Source organism: Dipteris shenzhenensis, chromosome 29, assembly GCF_047967505.1.
Source record: "Dipteris shenzhenensis isolate YYH24624 ecotype China chromosome 29, Dip_SZ_1.0, whole genome shotgun sequence".
Taxonomy (NCBI): Eukaryota; Viridiplantae; Streptophyta; class Polypodiopsida; order Gleicheniales; family Dipteridaceae; genus Dipteris; species Dipteris shenzhenensis.
Genome location: NC_141624.1, coordinates 25,521,868 through 25,532,215, shown reverse-complemented (window position 1 = coordinate 25,532,215; position 10,348 = coordinate 25,521,868).

Below are 10,348 nucleotides of genomic sequence, written 5' to 3'. Positions count from 1 at the left end.
CTTGCACACTAGAGACACGGTCGAAATCCCCTTATAGACATTGCACCAAATGCTTGAGCTTCATAACAAATCTCGATCTCCACTCGTAACACTATTCTTGGATATAAAGCCTTGTCGCGATGCTCCACAACTCTAATACCCCCCACTCCATCATGGCACTCTGTGCAAAAGGATCCACTATGCCACATTTCATCCCACACTTTGTCCCACAACACCACACTCCATCCCAATGATCCCATGCAAAGGATCCACCAAAGGAGTGCTCCAACCACTACTGACATGTGGTGCACATGAAGGCCCTTCTTGACTCTTCCACACATGCAACCATTAAACTTAATCTAAAAAACCTTAATTTAATTAAAAACGCACACCTTAGGGTAACCCCCACCCACACTCACCATCCACAAATAGTAATACGAGATTTTTTCTCATCGAGAGGACCTACTCAATTAGCTTGTAAATGTTATTCTCTGTCTCATTGTTTTTGCACTCATTAATGCTCTCACAACAAGACAAAGCAACTATAGACGCACTTGATAGATGCACAAAATAGCAGGTGCATCTATGGGCGTTGCTAGAATAGCAAAAATACGGGTGCGTCTAATAGCGCATCTAATAGCACCTCTATTTGTGCGTCTATTAGCGCGTCTATTAGTGCATCTGCACTGTGAATTAGACGCAGATTTAGATGCAAAATAGAGAATATAGAAAGTGAGATTTTGGTGTAGGCTGATAAATGTACATCACTGCTTTCCAAACATTGCCCATGATTACCAAAGCATGCAATTTTAACAAAAATATCAATGCTTTTTGGCAAACCCACATATACAAAAATTAAGTGAGGTGAGGAGAATGACACAATATGTAAAATAGTTTTGCCAATATCAATGATGGGCTACGTTCAATCTCATCCTCAATGAGATCAACCCTTGCCAAACTATCTACTTCAAAATCCAAACCAGTGTTGAGATCCACAAATACATTCAACCCACTACTACTTGTGCTACTCATGTGCTCATCGAAATCAGCATCACTAATGGTAGGCTCATCCTCACTGGTAATGGCCTCAATATTTGTATCTCCTATCTCATGATCATCCTCCTCTCTCATATCACGGTCATCATCACCTCCATGGCCATGATCATCCTCCATATGCTCCATATTAGTAAATGTACTATACATCACTTTGGAACATGGCATAATAGGTATGACATGCCACCATCTATTATTATCCACCATTGGTTGATAGACAACCTAATTCAAACACAAATACAATCATGTTATTTTCCTTGCATCGAAGGTATCAAATATTTAAAAGTGAGTATTTTTATGTGCGTACAATACTTGTTCACATTGTTGTGGTAGTACTAGTGTGTCCTTTTTACTTTGCCAAAACTTTATGGAGTCAATAGTTACAAAGCCACTTGCATGGCATTTGATTGTTGCATTAGGGACTCTTTCCACCATGTCCTTAAACCACTTTACATCCAAAACATACACAAAGAAGCATCGAAAGTCAAGCTTAATAATATATTGGATTATGCCACAATAATCATCCATGGCTCCATTGGCTCCCTCAAAGCTAGCAATGATGCCGCAATCTTGTGCGTTTCTCTTAATATCAATCCGTTATGTTCAAAAATGCTTGCCCTCACACCATATAGCTTTGAACATAGTACACTACACCAAGAAAAAATCAATTGAATAAGCAATCTAAATTGTTGAAAGCTCCTAACTTATGCATAACATTCTATATACCGACCTTGCTCATGCATCCCCTAGCATACTCCCATTCTTCCATTGTGATATGCATCCCCTCGTCTCTCTCTACTCTCTCCATTTCATCAATTAGCCAATCCACATGAATATCCTTTGGAAGTGCTCTTAGATGCTGAGGATATGGCACACAAGATCCGTGGTGTGTACAAAAGAGGGCCCTTTCTCCTTGTCTTCTTGCCTTTGCATCCTCATATCTTGTCACCTATCTTTTCATCACATCACTATTAAGCATGCAATAGAGGTTGATATTATAAAGCAACTCCATTCTATTACTTTGCTGCATCCTTTTCCTTGAGGCACGATAGAAGTCATCCTTAGGTCTTCATCATCTCTCCATAGTCGTGGGAGAGAGCTATTCAACCCTCCGCCATGCTACCTTTGGGTCTTGCATTTTGTTTCACGAAACCCTTCAAGGTCTTCATGAAGTGCTCGAGGAAGAACAACCATCAGCCATGTACAGTACCGCATATAGCAATCTCATCCACTAGATGCACTATGAGATGTAGTTGGCTTGTGAGAATAGAACGTGGAAATGTCTCCTCCACTAAATAAACCACCTCCACTGACATAACTCGAGCATTCTCAAGCGTGGTGGGATCTATTTCCTTTGAGCTCACATACCTGGAAAGGAAAAAGTACGCAATATTAGCAATATGAACACCTTGCATCCTGTAAAATACCTCACAAACTCGCCCATCTTGTAAATACAATATTCACATTTTGTATCCTGTAAAGTACCTCACTGTAGGGACGATGTGCAAAAGGAGCAAGTACAGGAGTCGATGGAGATAAGCTGTCACGTCAACTAGCCTAGAGAAAAGAAAGTACAAGGTACTTGAAAAGTAGACCCTAGGACTAAGTGTCCTAGGTGTCACATAGGACTAAATGTCCTATGTGGCATAAAAGGCACTAAAACACTAGAGTGCCTATAACTATGCCTATAAGGCACATACCAGACCCCATAGTGCATCACTAGAATCGGGAGAAGATGACCTACAAACCCCCCTCCATGGTATGGGCTGAAGTATTCTGGAAACATCTCAGAATACGTGGTATTTTTTGGTCATGGTGGCACATGTTCATCCAAAAGGATGTAGCCACCTATGAATGTACAAGGTATGTCAGATCATGTAACAAAGGGAACCAAGTGTAAAGCCTATCGGAAGACTTCAAACTTGGGATGAGGAAGTGCCTTTGTAAACATATCTGCTATGTTGTCCTCTGTGGGAAGGTAGGACAACTCTATGTCTCCTACTGACAACCACTCTCGAACATAGTGATAGTGAACTTCAATGTGCTGGGTTATGCACAATGGCCAAAGCACTCTGCCTGTCAGTGTAGACCATAGTGGAGGATGTCTGGTGAATACCAAGATCGGTAAGTAACTGTCAAATGCAAACACACTCTACTGTAGTAGTGAAGGCTGCCTTGTACTCAGCCTCATAGTTAGATGTGGCAACTGTTGGTTGCTTCTTGCTGAGCCAAGAGATACATGAACTGCCAAGCAAAAAACAATTGTCGATATGTGACACTCTGGCGTCGGTACAACCTGCCCAGTCACTATCCATGTAAGCATGCATGGTAAGTGAACCCTGATCACCATAGAAGAGGGCTAAATCCTAAGTGCCTCTAAGATATCTGAAGACTTTCTTCACTACCTGCCAATGCTATGAACTGGGCATGTGCATGAACGTGCTGAGCTGAGATACTGCATACTATAAGTCAGGTCTGGTGTGATATAAGTAAATGAGACATCCAACAGCCTGCTGGTAAAGGGTGATATCACATGGTGGGCTCCGATCATGAGCTAAAAATTTGAAGCCAGTGTCCACTGGAGTAGAGATTGGCTCGCAATCCTCAAATTGAAAATGATCAAGGAGCTGTCCAATATACTTGGACTATGACATCATAATACCCCACTCAACATGAGCAAACTGAATGCCCAAATAATAGTGTAGTTGTCCCATGTCTGACATTTCAAAAGCCTGCTGCAAATTAGCCTTGAAAGGTACAATATGCTGAGTATCTGGGCCCATGACACGGGGGGCTCACTCATCATATGTAACCCTATCACGTGAGTTCAACAGAAGGAATTTTTTTATTTCTAAAATTTACAAAAATAAATATACATAAGGGACTATTTTAAATAGTATTGGAAAAAATTTACAGATTTGTATAGAAAAGGGGTACATTTTATTAATGAAATTCTTTACAGATAAGGGATTTTAAATATAGGCCTTGAACGCACGTGATATAGAGAGTTTATACATAGTGACCCCCCCGAGGCCCATGATTAGCATATCATCCACATATAAAATCAGCACTAAAAGTTCAGATCCACTCCCACGGACATAAAGAGTGGGCTCTGTGGGGCTATTCTAAAAACCAAGGGATAGTAAGTGTGCATGAATTTTGGCATACCATGCCCTGGGTGCCTGCTTCAAACCATAAAGGGCTTTTCTAAGCCGGCATACCTTGTTTTCAGAATTAACAACCTCAAAGCCAGGAGGTTGTGTCACATAAACTTCTTCTTGCAAATCCCCATGAAGAAAAGCAGTCTTGATGTCAAGCTGGTGCACTTGCCAATGGTGATGGGCTGCAATGGCAATGACACATCTAATAGTAGTAATCTGAGATGTGGGAGCAAAGGTCTCCTCAAAGTGAATGCCTTGTTGTTGGGCATACCCTTTTGCAACAAGACGGGCTTTGTGTCGATATATACTACCATCAGATTTCCTTTGTAATTTGTAGACCCACTAGATACCAATGGCATGCTTGCCCGAGAGGGAGATCTACTAATTCCCATGTGTCATTTTTGGCAATGGATTGTAACTCAGCTCTCATTGCATCCATCCACTCTTTGCTATCAAAAGCATCTTTATGACACAAAGGCTCTTCATTGCAAGCTGTAGCAAGGAGTGCAAACTCAAGAAGGTGACCATGCATCTATCTATTCCCTAATCTTGTTTGGGCAGCAAAAGGCTGATCTTGTTTGCTATCCCTCAATGTATCAAGAAGCCATCTGGGAACTTGCCTTTGCTATCTATTGATAGCTCTTTCTTCAATCACTGCATCATGAATAGTGGGATCATTTTGTGCTGGAAGAGAAACCTGCAAATCAGCATGGGGTACTGGCTAATCATTGCTTGTTGGAGGGCCTGCAAGAGGCTCATGTTGCTGGTCAAAGTCCCCCTCTGAGGAAGGCAGAGGTAACCAAGAGTCAAAGGCATCAAGCATGTCAACTTCTGGTTTAGCTTTGTAGTCCACAAGAGGAGAAGCTGAATGTTCAGCAAAGATTACATCTCTACTAACAATAATCTTTCCAAGATTTGGATGGTATAACCTATACCCTCTGCTCTCCTGGCTGTAACCAATAAATATGCATTTGATTTCCTTGTCATCAAGCTTATGTCGCAGCTGAGATGGAACATGAACATATGCAAGAGACCCAAAAACTCTTGTGTGAAAGTGAAGGCTTCCTGCCTTTCCATGCTTCATAAGGTGTAACAGTCTTCAATGCCCTTGTAGGTGATCTATTCAGCACACATAGTTGGCACACATCACTGCATCAAGCCAAAATTTATTGGGCAAGGACTTGGCCTTAAGCATGCATCTGGCCATCTCCATAGTGAACCTATTCTTCCTTTCAGGAACAAGATTATGCTGAGGAGTGTAAGGAGTAGTGCATGAGTGAACAATGCCGCATGAAGACAAAAATGCATCAAACTCCTTTGACATATACTCCCCCCCTATCTGTGTTGAGGGTGACAAGCTTGCATCCTGATTCATTCTCAACCATATTCAGCCACATCTAAAAGCATGAGCACTTCAGATTTGGCTTTTAAAGCATATACCCAGCAATATCTTGTGAAGTCGTCAATGAGAGTCATGAAATATTTGTACCCCCCAATGGCATTTGTCCTCATTAGGCCACAAACATCACTGTGCACTAGCTGCAATTTTTGTTGTGAGAGTTTTGGACAATTCTTTTGAAAAGGAAACCGATGCATCTTACCCAAAAGACAACCCTCACACACATGTTTGGAAACTGTGTGAATTTGAGGTACATCATTTGCCATGTCCTGTGAATGTAACTTGGCAAGAGCTCTATAATTGAGATCAAGGTGATAAAGCCTCTTTTTCAAAGTGCCAGTGAGAACTATGGCATTGTCATCACGAAGATCATATACTAGGCATCTGTATCCATAAAAAATCACTCTGAAACCTGAAGTGGCAATTGCTGAAATTGAAATCAAGTTGACTTCTATTCCAGGCACGAAAAGAACATTAGTCAGAGTGACAGGATGGCTTGAAATGGATGTAAGCTACGCATCTCCAATTCCTTTTACAGCATAGGAGGCATTATTAGCACATGTGACAGTTCCCCCATGAGGTGCATTAGCTAAGGAATGAAACAACTGTCTGCAAGATGTGACGTGCTTGGAAGTACCACTATCAAAATACCAAAAAAAGCATCATTAGCAGCAATAAAGAGTGCATCAACTTGGGAGGGATCAAAGGAGCAATGGACAGCCCATGCCCAATCATCCTGGAGAGCATGTGCATGTGAGGCATCTACTGGCTTGTGGGATTCAATTGCATGTGAGCCATTAACTGTCAATTGTGCTTTCTTTTTCTCCGAAGCAATGCGCTTCCTGCATTCTGAAATTTCATGCCTAGGCTTGGGACCATAGTTGCATCTTTTCTTCTTTGACTTATCTGTTGTATTTTTCAATGCATTGGAGGAATTTCCACTGTTAGGCCCATATTTAGGCTTGCCCATAGGCTTGGAATCCTTGCCTCTTCCTGTCTGCTGTGAAGCAAATGCATGATTAGGAATAATAGCTTGTCTATTAGCTCGACTTTGCTCTTCCTGCAAAAGCAAAGTGACTAGCTGATCAAAAGAGTAGTGGTTTGCCATCCAACTTATCATCTTCACGAAGAATGCCAAATAGATCATGATTGTTGCCATCTATTGCAAATGGGATACCCTGAAAAGAAGAGACCTATAAACACAAAAGCCTCAAGGCTATCACTGCAAAGAGCTGGCTGTCCAGAAATGATAGCAAATGTCTATAAGTAAATGTTATGCAGATTTCCATGAGCCCAAATCAAAGGGCAAATGCAAATTTGACCCAAATGTGACTGTGTCAGGCAATGTTCACTGTGCAAAAAATAGCAAATCTGGCAAAAGCCCCAAATTTAATAAGGGAAAATAGGCCAAAAAGAGGGCAAATACAGAAAACCCCCAAATTTTGCTAAAATTTTTGCAAATGTAACCCAATGTATTATAATCTGACCCAGTGTCCTACAAATGTGACTCAATGTCCTACAATCTGACCCAATGTACTACAACAATCAAATAAGAAATTGCAGACCAAATCCCAAAACTCCAATTTTCTTGCAAGAAATTGCAACCAAATGAGGTGAAAAGAACTGAAAGTCCCAAATTTGCCAATGTCCTGCAAAAGCCCCAACATTGCAAATATCTATAGATGACTACAGTGAGACCTAGAAAAGGTGTAGCAAGCAAGAACCAAGTACCTGGTTCATAGCCAATGCCAAAACAAGTACAACCTGATGATAGTTTCGCATGTGCAAAACTGTACGGAACACCTGGAGTAGGTGCAAGCTGTATGGTCGATACTATATGTATACCAGTACGGAATACCATTGTAGGAGCGGGTATCTTATATGAAACATCTGCTATGCAACTACAGCTATACAATGTACATACGATGCAAGTACGATTGTATGGAGCAGGTGCTTTGAAGATACACTTGTATAGAGCAGGCACAATGTACGACACAGGTACAACATACAGAGCAAGTATAATGTAGGTACATATGAAGCAAGTACAATGTATGATGCAGGTACAACGTACAGAGCAGGTACAATGCATGTGCATATGGAGTAGGTACAGATACTGACGCAAGATTAGTAGGACGTCCGTACAATCATATGAACTGTACGGATGGGGGTATAGGGAGCAAGTGCAAGTCCAAGGGCAGGAGGCAGGTCCAATGAGGCTCTGATACCACTATAGGGATGATGTGCAAAAGGAGCAAGTACAAGAGTCGATGGAGATAAGCCATCATGTCAACTAGCCTAGAGAAAAGAAAGTACAAGGTACTTGAAAAGTAGACCCTAGGACTAAGTGTCCTAGGTGTCACATAGGACTAAATGTCCTATGTGGCATAAAAGGCACTAAAACACTAGAGTGCCTATAACTATGCCTATAAGGCACATACTAGGGCCCATAGGGCATCACTAGAACCGAGAGAAGATGACCTACACTCACAAGCTCACCCATCTTGTAAATACAATCCTTCACATCCTTCGATGCACTACGAGAAATGCTAGTAGGTAGTATGAACTGAACACACGAGGAATGGCTCATTAGTTGCTTCTAATTCACTCACAAATTTGGAAGGAAAAATATGTTATGCACATAAAATACTTACTTGGAGCATCTTGTGCCAATCATGAGATTTCAAGCCATATAATTGCTCTACACCTCTTTTCTTGCTCTTTGTCAGGCCCCCTTCAAACACCTCATGCATCCAGTGGGAGTATGAACTATAGAGTGATAGCTCACTTCACTCGCCACCATCCCTAGCTTTGATAACCTCCACGGTGCATGAGGTAAAAAGACACGCCCATTTGTCCTCTCTTGTGGCCAAGCTTCACGCATCCTCCCTGTGGTGTTTAGATCCTCCCTTACGCCTATGGAATCTCGTGTCCCATTCAAATGTTCCCAAATGGTAGATGCCACATTCTTGAAGATATGCATGGGATCAAGCAGGTGATTGATCTTGAGGTGGGACCAATATGGTAAATGATAAAAGATGGACTATCTAAACAAAGCTGGTGTTAGCGGGCAATCTTTATTTCCAGCCAATATAGCATACAATAGTTACAAACCCTTACCGGCTCATGCCAAGTGGTGGAGTCATGGATCCGTCCCAAATTCTCATCTAATCTCCTACAGTGAGTGACTGTGGGGGGGACTTCATTCCAAGGGGCAACATATCTAGGATGATCAGGTGGGAGAAATCGATGGTGATTCTCATAGATGACCTTATTTAATGCGTCTGCCTGTGAGGCAACTAGCAAAGGACCACAAACAGGACATGCATGGTAACCAGATGTAGTGAGACCTGAAAAATAGATGCAATTAAGAGTTGAAGGTGGGTTTAGGGTGCCACATCAATTGCCTACTCATAATTAAAAGTGCAATGCTTACCTGAACACTCACCATAGCCTGGGAAGTCATGCATCGTCCACATCAAGACTACTTTGCAGTTGAAGTCTCGTGATGAGGGAGGCCTGCTCACATCATGCACCTCGATACCTCTCCAAAGTAACTCTAGCTTGTCAATCAAAGGCTCCAAATAAACATCAGGATTTTTGACTTTATGTTTCCCTAGAATTAAAAAGGATAACATAACATGTCCTTTCTTAATCGCCATAGAGGGTGGAAGATTATAATTCACTAATATCACTGGCCATACACTGTAAGAGGTTCATTTGAGACCAAATGGGTTCACACCATCCATATTCAATCCAAGTCTCAAGCTCCTAGGTTCTTCCTTGAAGCTTGGCCATGTGTCTTCAATATGCTTCCACGCAGGAGTGTCTGTGGGAGTTCTCCACTTGCCATCGGTTGATCAATGGGAGGAATGCCATGACATGAGCTCTGCAATGGATTTGCACTTAAACATATGTTGGATGCGAGGGATCATTGGAAAATGTCACAGAACCTTATGAGGCACATCCAAAATTTTGAGATCTGATCTATATCTTGCCTCTCCACAAGTAGGACACTCTCTTGCATCCTTATGTGGTCCATGAAACAAAACGCAATCGTTGACGCATGCATGGATGCGCTTGTAATCTAATCCTCCAAGAGAGGTCACATGTTGCCTTGCCGTATCTCTTGAGGTCAGTAATTTATTCTCCCTTGGAAGCATTTTACACAATAGCCTGCACGTGAAGACCATAAATGAGAAAAAGCATTCGAGTAATTGACCCACTAGCATAATTCACTATGTTTGCAAAATAGACTTTAAAGCTTACTTAATTAATGCATTCAAACTTGCATTGCTCCATCCATAGATGGTCTGCAAGTTTAGTAACTCAAGGGAGGCACATAGAATAGAGAATGTGCACCCCTCAAACAATGGAGTCGCTGCTGTGGTAAAAAGATCATCCTGCTCCATGCTATCATCCCTACCTAAGGATTGATGGACATATAAATCCTGCACCATATCATCAAACACCTCCTCCTCCATGGCCTCATGCGGTAATGGCGGAGGGCTACTATCACCACATCACTCCATGCATCTGTAACGGTCCCTCCTAAAGATCCCACCTCATATCGTTGACGCTTCGCCTCCTCACGACGAGCATAGGGCAACATATGCGGGTGTGGCACTGCATCCTGTATCAAATTAAAATGGGACCATAACTCAAACACATGAACACCCATAGGTATCTCAATCAACCTTAACTCTTTAACACTTACCATGTTTATGGTCGCATCCCATTCTCCATACTTTGAGATGTG